The sequence below is a fragment of the Bos javanicus genome, chromosome 20 (genome assembly GCF_032452875.1).
Source record: "Bos javanicus breed banteng chromosome 20, ARS-OSU_banteng_1.0, whole genome shotgun sequence".
In the NCBI taxonomy this organism is placed as follows: domain Eukaryota; kingdom Metazoa; phylum Chordata; class Mammalia; order Artiodactyla; family Bovidae; genus Bos; species Bos javanicus.
This window is the reverse complement of record NC_083887.1, coordinates 19,865,201-19,881,481: the sequence shown is the minus strand read 5'-3', so window position 1 is coordinate 19,881,481 and position 16,281 is coordinate 19,865,201. Positions and strand designations below refer to the sequence as shown.

At 39.6% G+C, this 16,281-nt stretch overlaps 1 protein-coding gene across 10 annotated transcripts in view; it reads right to left on the bottom strand.

Moving 5' to 3' along the window:
- PDE4D (phosphodiesterase 4D) overlaps positions 1–16,281 on the bottom strand; it is a 1,603,025-nt gene that overhangs the window by 326,912 nt on the left and 1,259,832 nt on the right. The gene's annotated exons all lie outside the window — the stretch shown is intronic.

The window sequence follows — 16,281 nt, the reverse complement described above, 5'->3', positions numbered from 1 at the left end:
TTTTTAATATGCTCTGTAGGTTGGTCATAGATTTTCTTCCAAGAAGCAAACATTTTTAATTTCATGGCTGCAGTCACCATCTGCAGTGATTTTCAGTTCAGTTCAGTTCAGTCACTCAGTCGTGTCCGACTCTTCGCGACCCCATGAATTGCAGCATGCCAGGCCTCTCTGTCCATCACCAACTCCCGGAGTTCACTCAGAATCACGTCCCTCGAATCAGTGATGCCATCCAGCCATCTCATCCTCTGTCGTCCCCTTCTCCTCCCGCCCCCAATCCCTCCCAGTATCAGAGTCTATTCCAATGAGTCAACTCTTCACATGAGGTGGCCAAAGTACTGGAGTTTCAGCTTTAGCATCATTCCCTCCAAAGAAATCCCAGGGCTGATCTCCTTCAGAATGGACTGGCTGGATCTCCTTGCAGTCCAAGGGACTCTCAAAAGTCTTCTCCAGTACCACAGTTCAAAAGCATCAATTCTTCGGCGCTCAGCTTTCTTCACAGTCCAACTCTTACATCCATACATGACCACTTGAAAAACCACAGCCTTGACTAGATGGACCTTTGTTGGCAAAGTGATGTCTCTGCTTTTCAATATGCTATCTAGGTTGGTCATAACTTTTTTCCAAGGAGTAAGCGTCTTTTAATTTCATGGCTGCAATCACCATCTGCAGTGATTTTGGAGCCCAAAAAAATAAAATCTGACACTGTTTCCACTGTTTCCCCATCTATTTCCCATGAAGTGATGGGACCAGATGCCATGGTCTTCATTTTCTGAATGTTGAGCTTTTAGCCGCCCCCCCCAAAAAAGTCTCTCACTGTTTCTGGCCAACCCAATAAATAGTACATACTAAAGATACTGAAAATCAATCAACAATAAATCTTAAATTCAGAGTTAATGACTGAGTCATGTCTCTTTTCTAACAAGGTTTAACTGTCTTAAGAAAAAAAAACAAATACCCCCCCACCCCCACCCCCACCAAATAACAAGCCTGGAGCCACCACAGAGTCATATTAGGTCGGTTGTTAGTCAACAGTGTTGAAAAGCCAGACATGTCAGAATGGTCCCTAAATCTCCAGTTATTTATAGCAAGTATTTTAACATGGGGAGATAAAAAGGACAGATTGTCTTCAGACGTCTGAGACCAGTAAAGGGCCTTTTTGACTCCTTCTCTTTCTGAATGCTTAGAAAAGAAAAACCCCACTGTGAACTGATGAATGGGGTGGGGGGGATAGACATTTTGGTGATTTTGATGTCCATTTTGCTGAGTAGGAATAAGAGGGAATTCTGAGGTGCTCTGAATGTTAAAAAAAGAAAGAGGGAAAGAAAGAATGAAAAAGAAATGAGAGAACAAAGAAGAGTAAAAAGTTTCCAGACTTTTCGCAATCACTTAAATATTGAATCGCAAAATAAATAAAAATAATGGCCCAAACTTCCACATTATGAAGGCTTGTAGTTTCAGAGCTATAGGGCTTTGTAATCATAAAGACATTAGAGATTTGGAACCAGTATAACCACAAAGTTTATGAAATTTTGGAAAGTAACTTTTTCTTTACATATTTCTGATCACTAAAACTAATCCTTTTAAAAGATATTACCTGGGTTCTTTCTCTGAACATTAACTGTATTTTTTTGTTATAGAGATAGCTTAAGTAGCAGATGATAGGGGAAAAAATCTTCCTGACATTGGTCATGGCAATGGTTTTTTTGATGTGGCACTCAAAGTACAGGCTGCAAAAGCAAAAACAGGTAAATGAGACTACATCAAACTGAAAAGCTTCTGCACAGGAAAGGAAATCATCAACAAAATGAAAAGACAACCTACGGAGTGGGAGAAAATATTTGCAAACCACAGATCTGATAAGGGATTAATATCAAATATATAAGGAACTCAGGCAATTTAATAGCAAAAACAATAACAACAAAAAGCACTCCAAATCATCTGATTAAAGATAGGGCATAGAACCTCCAAACAAAGACGTACAAAAGGCCAATAGGTATACAAAGAGGTACTCAACATCACTAATTATCAGGGAAGTGTATATCAAAGCCACAGTGAGATATACCTATCAGGATAAGTTTTATCAAAAAGGAAAAAAAAAAAGTGTTGGCAACAGTGTGGAGAAAACAATACCCTTGTGTGGGGATGTAAATTTGTGCAGCCATTATGGAAAACAGTATACAGGTTCCTCAAAAAACAGAACCATCACATGATTCAACAATCCTACTACTTGGTATATATCCAAAGGAAATGAAATCACTATCTTGAAGATAGATCTGCACTCCCACGTTTATTGAAGCATTACTTACCAGAGCCAAGATACGGAAACAAGCTAAGTGTCCATCTACGGATGAATGGATCGAGAAAGTGGGGCACGTAAACACAACAGAATATGATTCAGCTGTATGAAATAAGGAAACCCTGCCATTTGAGACAGTGTTGGACAGGGAGGCCTGGCGTGCTGCGATTCATGGGGTCACAAAGAGTCAGACACGACTGAGCGACTGAACTGAACTGAACTGATGAACTTGGAGAGCACTGCTGCTGCCGCCAAGTCGCTTCAGTCATGTCCAACTCTGTGCGACCCCATGGAGTGCAGCCTACCAGGCTTCTCTGTCCATGGGATTCTCCAGGCAAGAACACTGGAGTGGGGTGCCATTTCCTTCTCCAGGGAGGGCACTATGGTAAGTGAAATAAGCTAGATGGAAAAAGACAAATAGTGTGTAATCTCGTTCATACGTGGAATTAAAAAAAAAACTCATACAAAGTAGAAATAGTAGTAACCAGGGGCTGGGGAGTGGAGAACATGGGTAGCTGTTGATCGAAGGGTACACGCTTTCAGTTACAGGATAAATGAGTTCTGGAGATCTAATGCAGAGCACGGTGCACAGTGAAAGTGCTGTATTGTATATAAACATTCGCTAAGAAAATAGATTTTAAGTGATCTTACTACATACATCAAAAAAACAGAGGTAACTATGAGGTGATGGAAGCGTTCATTAATTTGACTGTGGCAATCATTTCAGAATGTATATATGTCTACAGGCAGAAGGAGAAGTGCGGAAATAATCCTGACTTACGTGGAAGAGGAAAGGTTATCTCCAGTTAACTTTTAAAAACCACCTATGTCCTACTTTTAAGCCCTACTTATCTGGGCTTCCCTGATGACTCAGTGGTAAAGAATCCACATGCCAAAGCAGGAGACATGGGTTTTATCCCTGGGTCAGGTAGATCCTCTGGAGAAGGAAATGGCAACCCACTCCAGTATTCTTGCCTGGGAAAGCCTATGGACAGAGGAGCCTGGCAGGGTCCATGCAGTCGCAGAGTCCAACGTGACTTAGTGACTAAGCAACAACATCAATGATCTTATCCACAGGACAGCTCTGCATAATGAATTCTAGAATGTGGTTAGTGTCAGTTCAGCTGTGGATGGAGGAAGCAATCTTCACCAAACTTAACTGATAATGGCTGTGAACTTGTCATGGTGGCTGGTCTAAGCTCAGTCGTGTCTGACTCTTTGTAACCCCATAAATCGCAGCACACCAGGCCTCCCTGTCCATCACCAACTCCCAGAGTTCACTCAAACTCCTGTCCATCGAGTCGGTGATGCCATCCAGTCATCTCATCCTCTGTCGTCCCCTTCTCCTCCTGCCCCCAATCCCTCCCAGCATCAGAGTCTTTTCCAATGAGTCAACTCTTCGCATGAGGTGGCCAAAGCATTGGAGTTTCAGCTTTAGCCTCAGTCCTTCCAATGAACACTCAGGACTGATCTCCTTTAGAAGGGACCGATTGGATCTCCTTGCAGTCCAAGGGACTCTGAAGAGTCTTCTCCAACATCACAGTTCAAAAGCAGAGGTAAAGGAACAAGAAAGCCCATTTTTAGTTACTTAACTCCAAAATCAGATGCCAGGCTCAAGTGCTGCCTTCAGGTCTCAGTGGAGTATTTCCAAGTCTACTTTAGGGATTGAAACTGTGGTCACTCAAGAAACACTGGTCATGGCCTTGGTGCTAGACGACAGGCATGTGCCATCGTTCACTCAGCTGTCAGAGCAGGCTGATAATTTGAGACCAAGCAGTTGGTGACATTCGCTCTTCACATACCAGCTGCCTCTAGCAGGACAGTGCACATCTCAGCCAACGAAAACATTTCTTGGTGCTTCCGTAGACCTTGAGAGCACCCACTGGCTTGGTGGGGAGCAATTGGTATGATTGGGAACCCAATCCAAGGAAGGTTCTGGGAAGACCCCATTCTGGACCTCTAGAAGCAGCTGCCTTCACACCACTGATGAGAGGAGGCAAATAAGGCCAGCGTGCATGTGTCATCTGCCTCCATCAGTCAGTGGGAGGGAAGCCAGTTAATGCTTTTTTTTTTTTTTTTACAGCTCTTCATGGAAATCAATTAGCACATTGCCACACTTAGACAGCAGCACCTAGGCAGGGGATCAGCAGGCTTTCCCAACAGCCTTTTCATTAAGGAGACATATTTTAAGTCCATCCCACTTTCAGTCTCTGCAGCATAACGTGACTCTGCAGACACACAGTCAATTTCAGTCTGACCTAATCTCTCTCTTTTTTTTTAATATTCATAAACATCTTAAGGCTCTGGCTCACTGGGCCTAGGCACTGAATGAGCAGGAAGACATGACGTGAGGACAATGGGGATGCGGGCGAGAGAAGGGCGGAAGATGCGTTGCTCATAGGAAACGCAAAGCTCTCACGTCCAAAGAATTTCCTTCATTTTTTTTTCCATGTCGCTCCCTTGAGGTTATGCAGCTGGATATTCTCAGAGCTGAGATCAGACAGGCTCACCATAAGCTATTCCTTCTACCTTCTGATATTTCCAGGCCCTCTGCGATGATGGTGGTCTCAGGACCCAGTTAGTCCTCAAACCAAAGCAGATGCCCGGGTGCGGTGTCTGATCTCACCCTCTTGGAAGGCAGCAAGATGAAAGCACATGTGGAATTTTGGCTGCCACTGATCTTACTTCCTCCTTGACAGACAGTTCTCCTTTTTTTTTTTTTTGTAAAATAAGCCAGGAGTAATAGAGCTTTGACAAATGACAGAGAATGGAATGCATTTCTCAATTAATTAATGGCAGGTATTTTGAGAAAGAATACCTAATCAACACCTAACTCCCAGTTCTTCTGGTGTGGGACATCCTGAAAGCATTTAAATAACTGCCACATAGTTTATTACAAACCTAGTGAATTGTTTTGATCTTTCCTGTCAGATAAGAGGAAGTTTCAGACTAAGAATAACAAGTATAGCATTTAGTCCTACTCTGTATGTTATCCTCATTTACAGATGTGAAAACTGAGCTACAGTACAGTTGAATAACTTTGCTTAGTGAGTTAGGCCACACAGCTAGGGACACACACCTCTTCATGGGTAAGAAAGTGCAATTAAAAGCAGTGATCAATTTTTGACACTTTGACAAGCAGTGATCGATTAAAATCATAAAATTCTCTGCATTTTCCTTGATATTTGAAAGAAAAATCTGTGCTTTCCCTGAGGGGCAGCTGCTACAAGGTCTTATAAGATATGACTTACAATTTTTCAGCTTTACAGTGGTGCTAAAGAAATACACATTCAGTAACAACTATACCTGAAATTTTGAATTTTGATCTTTTTCTTGGGCTAGCAACATGTGGTATGACACTCTCTCATGATGCTGGGCCATGGCTCCCAGTGAGCCATCCGATCATGGGCAAAAACAACCAATACACTTAGAAGCATTCTCTACCCACACAACCATTCTGATTTTCAATCTAATACAGTATTCAGTAAATTACATGAGACATTCAACACTTTAAAATAGGCTTTGTGTTAGATGATTTAGCCAAACTGTGAAAGTGTTAGTCGCTCCATCATGTCTGACTCTATGCAACCCCATAGACTGCAGCCTGCCAGGCTCCTCTGTCCATGGAATTCTCCAGGCATGAATACTGGAGTGGGTAGCCATTCCCTTCTCCAGGGGATCTTCTCGATCCAGGGATTGAACTCAGGTCTCCTGCACTGTGGGTAGATTCTTTACCATCTGAGCCACAAGGAAGGCTAATATAAATATTCTAACCACATGTAACATCAGTTCAGTTCAGTTGCTCAGTTGTGTCCAATTCTTTGCAAACCCATGGACTGCAGCACGCCAGGCCTCCCTGTTCAAATCCTAGAGCTTGCTCAAATCCATGTCCATCAAGTTGATGATGTCATCCAACCATCTCATCCTCTGTTTTCCTTTCTCCTCTTGCCTTCAATCTTTCCCAGCATCAGGGTCTTTCCAATGAGTCAGTTCTTCACATCAAGTGACCAAAGTATTGGAGTTTCAGGTTGAGCATCAGTCCTTCCAACTAACAGTCAGGACTGACTTCCTTTAGGATGGACTGATTGTATCTTCTTGCAGTCCAAGGGACTCTCAAGAGTCATCTCGAACACCACAGTTCAAAAGCATGAATTCTTCAGCTCTCAGCTTTCTTTATGTAACATAGGCTGGGCTAAGCTCTGATGTTCCACAGGTTAGTTGTACTCAATGCATTTTTGATTTCCAGTGTTTTCAACTTACGATGAGTTTATTTGGCCATAACCCCATCCTAAGTCAAGAAAGATCTGTATATGCAATAAGTTAAGTTGAAATTGCTTCAAACACACCAAAGAAATCATTAAAACGCAAAAAAGGTTCTGGAAGAGGGGAAAACATTCTCCTGTAGTCAGTGAAGCAGAGCATAAAAGCACATTTACAGATTGACTACAATTTATGGAAAGAGAAAATATGTAAAGTAGCATGAAAAAATGTTAAATTATAATTGTGTTATTGTGGTAGAATATCAGGTGAAATTTTGTTTTTTTACTGCTCATTCTACAACTTCTGGATGTACTGTTTTTGTAATTAACAGCAATGCATTAAAGATAAATTATGGAAGCCCAACCTTTTTCTGCACAAGATGGCTGCTGATATTATAGTAGTTTAGCTCAGTCTACATTCAGATTAATCTTTAAGATATTTTACCTCCAATCAAGGAGTTGGGAAATTTTTCCCTTAAGAAGAAAGACCACAGCCTTTATGTTCATTTTGTTCAGCCATTAGTTAAGACAAGGGAAAACAAAATACCAGGTTATCAATTACGAAGGATATTTATTTAAAAAATCAAAGTCCCTGCTTTCAAAGTGGTTAGAGTCTAATGAAAGACAAGTTAAACTCAGCCATGGAATTGGCACTCAGTATCTTCAGACTGCATGCTAATTTCAAATAAAGGAGAATAAATATACATACATATTTTTCATAAGTCTTTCCCATTAAAAAAATACCATTTTTGCCAAGGGAAACTAAATGAAAGGAAATGGTTTGGGATTGACTCAAAACTGAATATTTGAATTCTAATTTGGTTCTAAAGTCAGGGGAAAAAAGTCTACTTTCCTGGTATAATACTTTTAAAGCAAACGGAATTCATCATGCATGAAAAACTAATCTCTGACCTTTAATGGTAATTTTACAGATTGAAAAAAGTTTCAAACACTCAGTTGTGCAAAGGAAACAGAAATTTGCTCACAGTCTGTAGACACCACTTCAGCTGACAGTAATTTTCCATTGATGGGGAGAAAATCACGGAAATTACATGACTATGGCTGGCTTTAGACTGGTCCTATATAAACTCCAGCCACGATTCTGCATTTTTTTTTCTTTCACATACATGGGTAAAATATCAACAAAGTCTGCATAAAACCAATATTTTTGAAGTAACCTATAGTCATAATATCTGATGTAGTTTTGTCTCTTAAATTCATTGACTATACACATCATGCATTATATACAGCTAAAATTCTGCTGGGAAAGGCAATAAAGTATTCTGCTGTGAAACTGTTTCAACATATGTTACTCTAAAAGTTTTTCGATGACTTTAAACTTTCCGTATCATGAATAGTTTTCAAAATGCAGTTTTCCAAATGCAGGTGGGAGGTACCTTCTAAACCCTGAGTCAGTTCTACAAGAACCAAGAGAAACACCAAAAAGTAAAACAAAACTCTCCACAGCACTTCCAAAGCAATGACGCAAAACCACAGCCAAGGGTCAGCAGCAGGGCCACCTGGGTCACACCCGTAAATGCTAGGGTAGTCCTGGTCACCTCCCCAGCCACACCTTTCTGAGTTTCTGTGGCCAACTTTGCGCTCTCCTATTCTAGAATACCATGACAGAAAGAATTCCAGCTGCAGAAACGGGAAGTGTCTGCGTGTGTGTGTGTGTGTGTGTGTGTGCGTGCGTGCATGCGTGTGTGTAGGTAAACTCACTTGTTAGGGGTGAGGTGGTGATAAAGTGAGAGAAATATTAATACTAACCAACAGCCTAAATAAAACAATACATGTAAAGCACTTAGAATAATATTTGGAATTTAGACTGGAAACATGGGTGATAATAAATCATGTCAAAAGATATATTTGGCCTATTAAAATATAAAACATTATCTATGTTTCCATGTTTTATGGGCACTCAATAAGTATAAGCTATTATTTTTAAGAAACCCTTAAACAGGGAAAAAATAGAGTAAAATATTTTTAACCATGATAACTTACTGAATTTTAACTTAGAAGTACTGATTTTTAATTATACTTATTTGATATAATTTCTTATCCATATTTTGTCCCCAGCAAAAAACCTCTGAGCTGCTAATTATGTTAATCATCTCTTTAAAATCTAAATATCATTTTATGAACATAGCACGCTAGGACATGACAAACTTGTGTTGTGAAGATTGGACTAAAAAGTAGTGTAAGATTTGGTCAAGAGGGTACATAATTTATCAATAATAAATTTGACTTTTAACAACAGTGAAATTAGAAGACATATTTCCCTTTTTCTTATCTCCCTCCTTTATTTCCTCCCACTCCTCTTTGTCTCTTTTCTCCTTTTTTCCTCCTTTCTCTCCTTTCTTCCACACATTCTTTCCTCCATCTCTCCCTTACTCTGTCCATTCATTCAACCCATCAACCAAACAACAATCATTTGTTGAAGGCTTTTGTTGTTTTTTCATTAAGACAAACCAATTAAGTAGTGTACTGCTGTGTGGTGCTAAGTCGCTTTAGTCGTGTCTGACTCTTAGTGATGCTATGGACTGTGACCCACAAGTCTCCTCTGTCTATGGGATTCTCCAGGCAAGAATAATGGAATGGGTAGCAATGCCCTCCTCCAGGGATCTTCCCCGCTCAGGGATCAAATCCACATCTCTATGTCTCCAGCATTGGCAGGCAGGATCTTTTACTGCTAGTGCCACCTGGGAAGCCCCAAGTAGCACACTATCTTTTTCAATTGATATATGTATTTATAACAAATAGATAAGTTAAAGTTATTCAATTTCTAAAGTCTATTGTTCTAAGGACTCACCCCAGCAGGAGAGTACTTGACCCAGGTATAGAATACAGGGTCTTACAATATTCATATTAAATTTGACCTGACTTTATCTGCACCTGTTCAGTCTCAGTTTATTATGTCTACTGAGCTTTTAAACCCCCTCTCTGGCTTTGTTTCTATTATTTCTCTAACCTGGTAACCTCATGGGTTCTCACAGTACACCTGCCAAGGTACCTAGACTATGCCTTTCTTCCTTCTTATGTTCCCCCTGCTCTTTTTTCCTCTCTCTCAAAGGCCTCCTTCAACACTAAAGACAGTCGTCTGTAGTGGAAAAGTAATAACGAAATAGAAATCAGAGCTTTGCTCTGAAATGTCTGCAGGACGGAGAGAAGAGGAGCAACACACTTCCATCTTGGTGGTGGGAAAAGGAACCTCAAGGCAGAACTGTGCCTGGAAAGGAAATCTTTGTTCACTGTTTGCAGCCTTCTTGAGTCACTGGTCATTACTAGCAACACAGAAGCCACAGAATGAAATGAGAAAAGGGCTGAGCGGAATTTGGGAAGTATAGAGAAGCAGGAAGTGAGCTCCCTTGACGCATTATATGACAATACCACGCGTTTTCTGAAAACAACACACACACACACGCACACACACACACACACACACACACAGCACTACAGGTTCTACTGGAGGACCATGAGACTATTTGGGCTTGAGAAATTTATAGATCAATTAATGCAACTACAGTTATCGTCAATTTAGGAACTCAAAAAATGGTTAAAATCTCTTCCTTATGCAGCAGTTAAGTAGAGATTTGGAGATAACATAGTTTAAGGATGTCTGCAAGCCTTGGGTAGACAACGTAGCTCTGCAGTGGTGGGAAAATTACATCACTCCCATGGGCCATGTATTTTTTCTCAGCTATAATTAAGGCATTATATTGGTATAATAACCAGTATAATGCCGTAGCTTGCCTTTTATAAATGTGCTGGATTACTGGAAGAAGTCCAAAAAATACATGTTAAGGAAAATAATACAATCATTTTTGATTGCTTTAGTTCTTATCACTTCATTAGTGCTGGTCAGAGAGGTAATATCAACCTTTAACCAGTCCTAGAAAAAGGGCCTGATACTGTTGAATGAGACCAAAAAGAACGCATCATGACCAAGGATGGTTATCACACGGCTGTTCCTGATTCTGACCAATAATTAGTTTAATGAGAAGTTTATGAACCCATGAGATTTCTCTGGAAAGAAGCAGCATAGGGCAAAAAAGGAGCATGGATTGTTCTCCTGAGTTTAAGAAGCCCATTGGGTATTCCAATGGGATATACCAGGTTGAGAAACCTGGTGTTTACAGCAGTTCTTTGGCTGATCGAGTTAGGGTCCTTTATAAACTCTAGCTCAATTCCATGATATCTCAGGGTTCTATTTACTCGTGTATCATGAATTAGGTGGTTATTCATGAAATATTTACTGCCTTCCTCACTCTTCTACCCTTTAAATGATATTGAGCTTGGCCATATTATATAGGTTGACCAACAGAATGTGGGCTCAAATGATACTCGCCTTTTCCAAGCTGAGGCCTTACAAGTTGCAAGTGATTCCTCTTGCCACACTGGGAGTTGTTTACTATGCCATGACAAGAACAGGTCCAAAAAACTGGTCCAAGAAGAAGAAAAATCATGAGAACAAACAAGAAGGTGATCCGTCACCTGAAACAGCACCACCCCAACCCACTAGCAGACCTATGAGCAAGACACAAATACCTATTGTTACACTATTGGTGTTGTGTGGTTGGTTGTTATGTAGCATTCCTGTATAAACAGCCAAGTAACACACCTTACACTGAAAGATCACATTAGTTAATATGAATAATTATTTTCTCTTGGGATTCCAAGAGTTCTGACCAATTCAATCAGTCCAAAAACTTTATATTTTATTATACCCGTTCAACTTGCCCTAGAAATCCAGTCAATACCATTCCTCAAATCTGCCTTACGTAGCATACAGTGCCTCCCAGCCCTTTACAATTCCCATTTGTCTAATTTTTACAGGCAAGATTAAACTACATTTTTCATCTTTTTTAAGGAATTTCAGATGCCCCCACTCTTTTTTTTCCTCAGGAGGAAGCACTTCCTTCTGTAAACGGTAACCCTCTCCTTTGTATATCACCTTCTGCAACACATTTTAGTACCTCTAGTATTCTCCTGCATCACTTATTGGTTAATATATCCTTCAGCATCTAACGGAATTTTAAGAACAGGAATATTTATCTTGAATTTCAAAAGGAATATAGGTCCCTCAAACTAATCAGGTACAATTTAAATCAACCCACTTCCCCTCCACATCTGCTTCTCCTTTATAGACTCTAACTCAATAAATGTCTCTCCATTTTCCTAGTTGCCCAAGCCAGAAACCTGAGTGATTATTGATCTCTACACCCTTCACCTTCTATGAACTAAGTCCTTTTTCATTAAAACTTAGGATTTTTGGATATCAATCAAATCAATCTATCCACCTCTCTGCAGCCCCATCACATTTCCCCATGGGATGACTGCAACTGATTCTCACCTGTTCCACCTATCTCCAGCCTTAACCATTTACAAACCAATTTCCCCCAACAGCCAAAGAGAATTTTTTTTAAGTTCGTATATGTCATCTGATGTTAAAAATGTTTCATTGGTTCCTGACTGCAGCAGGATGAAGTGTAAATTTCTATTTGACTTATTAGGTCTTTTATTATTTAGCTCAGCAGACTTCTCTAGCCTATTTCTGATTAATGCCCACCTTGTGTTCTCTATCTTAAAATATAGAATGATTTTCTGCATCTCCCCAAACCCATTTTGTTCTCTCTTAATCCCAGTCATTTGAACATGGTGTTCTGTCCATCTGATACCTTCATTCTCCTCCCATGACCCTCGCCTTAGTTATCTCTTCTTGTCCATTATATCTTAGGTCAGATAACACTTTCTTTAGAAGACTGCTCTGACTCTTGCCTTTCTCTCTAGCCCTGAGAGGCCTGGAAAGTGTTTCTACAGCATCTTGGACTTATATGCTTCCTGACAGCACTTATTATCCTATACTGCAATTTCTGATTAATTTGCAGCTGACTCTAATCAAGACCCAAGAGCCATCCCATCTTCCAGCTAGACCCTTGTATGCTTTGCTGTGCTTAGTTGCTCAGTCATGTCCGACTCTTTGGGACCCCATGGACTGTAAGCCCTCCAGGCTCCTCTGTCCATGGGGATTCTCCAGTCAAGAATACTGGAGTGGGTTGCCATGCCCTCCTCCAGGGGATCTTCCCAACCCAGGGATCGAACCCAAGCCTTGCGCCTAGCAGGTAGATTCTTTACTGTGTGAGCTACACAGGAAGCCCATCTAGACCCTTAATGTAATTCAAATATCTACATGTTTGTAGCCATGTTCCTATGAGAAGCTGGGCCTCAGCCTCAGCTCCCATGAAGGAAACCTGATTGTTTCCGCTAATTATAAAGGCAACACTTCGGTGGTGGTGATTAGGACACTGGCATGGAATGCAATTCTGACCAATGAGACATTGAAGAGAAGTTAGGAGAGTCTGTTTGGGAAGAATTTTTCTCTCTCTTAAAAAAAGATATAAAAGAAAGGAATCTTTTTATTTTAAACTAGTCATGGATATCTGCCTTTGATAGCTAGACTTGTGACAGACATTATAAGATCATGGAAGAAGAAGTCAGAAAAACCACCAACACTTGAGGAAGGCAAAACATAAAGATGGAAAATATTCTCCGGCCTTTGATGACGTCAGAGTCACTGAGTGGTTTGAGCTGCTACTTGCCTCCCCAACGGGGACTGGAAGCCAGTTGAGTTCACGTTTTCTCTTCCAGCTACAAGCATTCTAACTTGCACACTTGTCTATTTTCCTCACTGTACTGATACTACCAAGAGTTCATGCCTGTAAGTAGGATCAATAAAAGGACTAAGAAATTAAAAATAAATCTTAGAAGGCTGTAATTGCTATAAGATAATTGATAAGAAAAAACTATCATTAATGCGATACTATATAGAGAATCAGAATAAGCTTTAGAGGAAAAGGCTGTGGAAGTCTACTGATTTAGTCTCTGGGCCAGTGAATAAAAATGAACCTGTAATAGTCCTTTAAAAAGCTGGGTACAAAGTGATCACAGGGATTGTACTGCATGAAATTCAGAAGCCTCCAGAAGTGTGACCTAATTTAATTTCTTTTCTGTTCAGCCCCTCACCTTTCCCTCTTTCTTTCTCATGACAGCCCTGGTTTTACTTTAAGAGCTAAAGAACTTAAAAGAGGAAAATCCCACCAACATATTAGGCTCTGAACAAAGATCCAAGAAAAGGTCAAGGTGATATTCAAACCCACAGTCACATCAAACTTCTGTGGATTTGAACACTGAACAATGCCAGGGATCTCTCTGCTTCTGCAGAATTTCTTGTTATAAACAGGAATGTGGAGAATAGCAAGAAAGAAAAATCCTCTATTTTTTGGTCTATAAACCTCAAAAAATAATTGGTGAGCTTAGAGTCCTATGATACGAAGCTTTTTCCTACCTTCATTTTTATGTATTTAACATTAAGTAGGTGGAAGGGAGGACAGAGGCAGCTGGTTATTAAATAGCAGCTCCCTGCCACTTATCAAAATATAACCAACTCTCCATTTTTATAAGGAAATAAATTTGTATATTGCTCCATATTATTGGAAGACGATTACTGTCTGAACACATTTCTAAAAAACTCATTAATTTTAGTTTCTATTAGCACTGCAAATATTTGTGAACAGCTACCTGCAAAATGAGATAAGTTGTAGAATGCAGAATTTACATCTCCTTCGAAATTTTGGTAGAAATATGAACTTATCTGAGTCAATATTTTTGATGGCTTATTTATTTCCTTATTTTGGGAGGCATTAAAATTGTACCTGTTGACTCAATTCTCTAATGGTTATAAATTTTTTCTACTTTGTCTATATCCCATTGAGTCAGTTTGAGTTATGTTTTATTTTTGTGGCTTTACATCAAAATCAAACTGTAAAAATAAGCAATAATAAAGGCACTACAGCTTTAAAAATGCATAACTATTTTCCTTGATGATTCTAGAGCTATACTATCTAATAGAGTAGCCCAAAGCCACATGTAGCTATTAAGCACTTAAAATATAGCTAGCCCAAATTGAAATGTGTCAAAAGTGTAATAGACACTCTGGAGTTTGAATATTTAGTCTGAAAAAAGAATATAAGATAATTCATTAACAATGTTTATACTGATTACATATTGAGCTTAAAATATTTTCGATATATTGAATTAAAATATATTCTTATAATTTAGTTAAAAAATTTTAATATGGCTATTAAAAATTTTAAATTACATATATGGTATGCATGATATTTCCATTAGGTAGCACTGTCTTAGAATAATCATCAGATCTTCTCACATGATGCCCTGCATTGTAGACACTGACATATGTATAATCTCTGAAACATATTATGATGTTATGATGGAAAAGGATGCTCCTTCTAAACACATGTGTTCTTGAAAAATTCTTAGAACCTGTCTGAGTCTTGATTGCTTCACCTCTCAAATAAAAGAGCTGCATAAGATGATTCCTAAATGTCCTTCCAATTCTCAAATATTTAATGATTTTGTGATTTCTTGAATAGATTCTAAGTTCATGGTATAGCTCATTTCTCTTTAACAAATATTTCTGGAGCATCTATCATGTGTCAAGTCCTGGACATCTAAACATCTCCCTCTTTATTTAGTACTACTCTTTACTCTTGGGAAGTTTTCAAGAAATAGTTACGGAATTGATGAATATTATTCTTCCCTGCTTACATGTTGATTGAGAAGGAAACAAAAAAAATTTCCCCCATCTTTATCTCTGGTTCTGTCTTTGTTTTGCTCCCTCTCTCTCATACACACAGACACACACACACACACACACACCAAGAACCTGGCTGTGAATGAAATACCAAAAAAAGGTGTTTTTTTTTTTTTTTAAACTGAATTGTGATTCTTTAGCAAAAACTCAAGTGCCCGTATAACTGAATGGTCTCTGAACCCTACAGCTAAAAATGCCTTGCTTTTTCTGAAAAATGGAAATTGCATTGTGATTCTATATCAAGAGCACTCCAGTTTTAGCTGCTTTTGTCCTCTTTGAAGCTTGCCTGGGTCAATAATTAGCAACACAGCTTCTGGGATTGAGTGAAAAAGGAGGATGATGAACAAGTACAAATGAGCTGCCTTAAAAAAGCAGTGGCATAAAGCAAAAGAGCACTTAGACTCATCCCATCCAAATGTTCACATATTGCAGGCTGAGAAACGTGACACTGAAAATTACTCAGCCGGAACCTAGCTGTGTGCACTTGCTTAACCGAGTTCACTGTTCACAGAACGCATTTTCACCTCTGCTTTAGTGAGGAGTATTCTCAGATTACTCTAAGTGTTTCTAAAAAGCTTCTTCAATTTTACTGGGATTCTTAAACATCTTTTCAGGTTTTTTTTTCCCCCCAAATGAATGAGCAAACAGTCTGATATACCGGGAAAAGTGCTGGAGATCAACAGCTAGTATATTTGATTTCTGAGAACTGCTGTATCCTGCTGCTGCTGCTAAGTCGCTTCAGTTGTGTCCGACTCTGTGAGACCCCATAGATGGCAGCCCACCAGGCTCCTCCATCCCTGGGATTCTCCAGGTACTGGAGTGGGTTGCCATTGCCTTCTCCAATGCATGCATGAATGCTGAGTCGCTTCAGTCATGTCTGACTCTGTGCGACCCCATGGACTGCAGCCTACCAGGCTCTCCGTCCATGGGATTTTCCAGGCAAGAGCATTGGAGTGGGTTGCCATTGCCTTCTCCATGCTATATCCTATTGATGTGAAATTGAACTAACTGTTGAATCTTTCTGATCTGTTTCTTCATCTGAAAAATAAGGATAA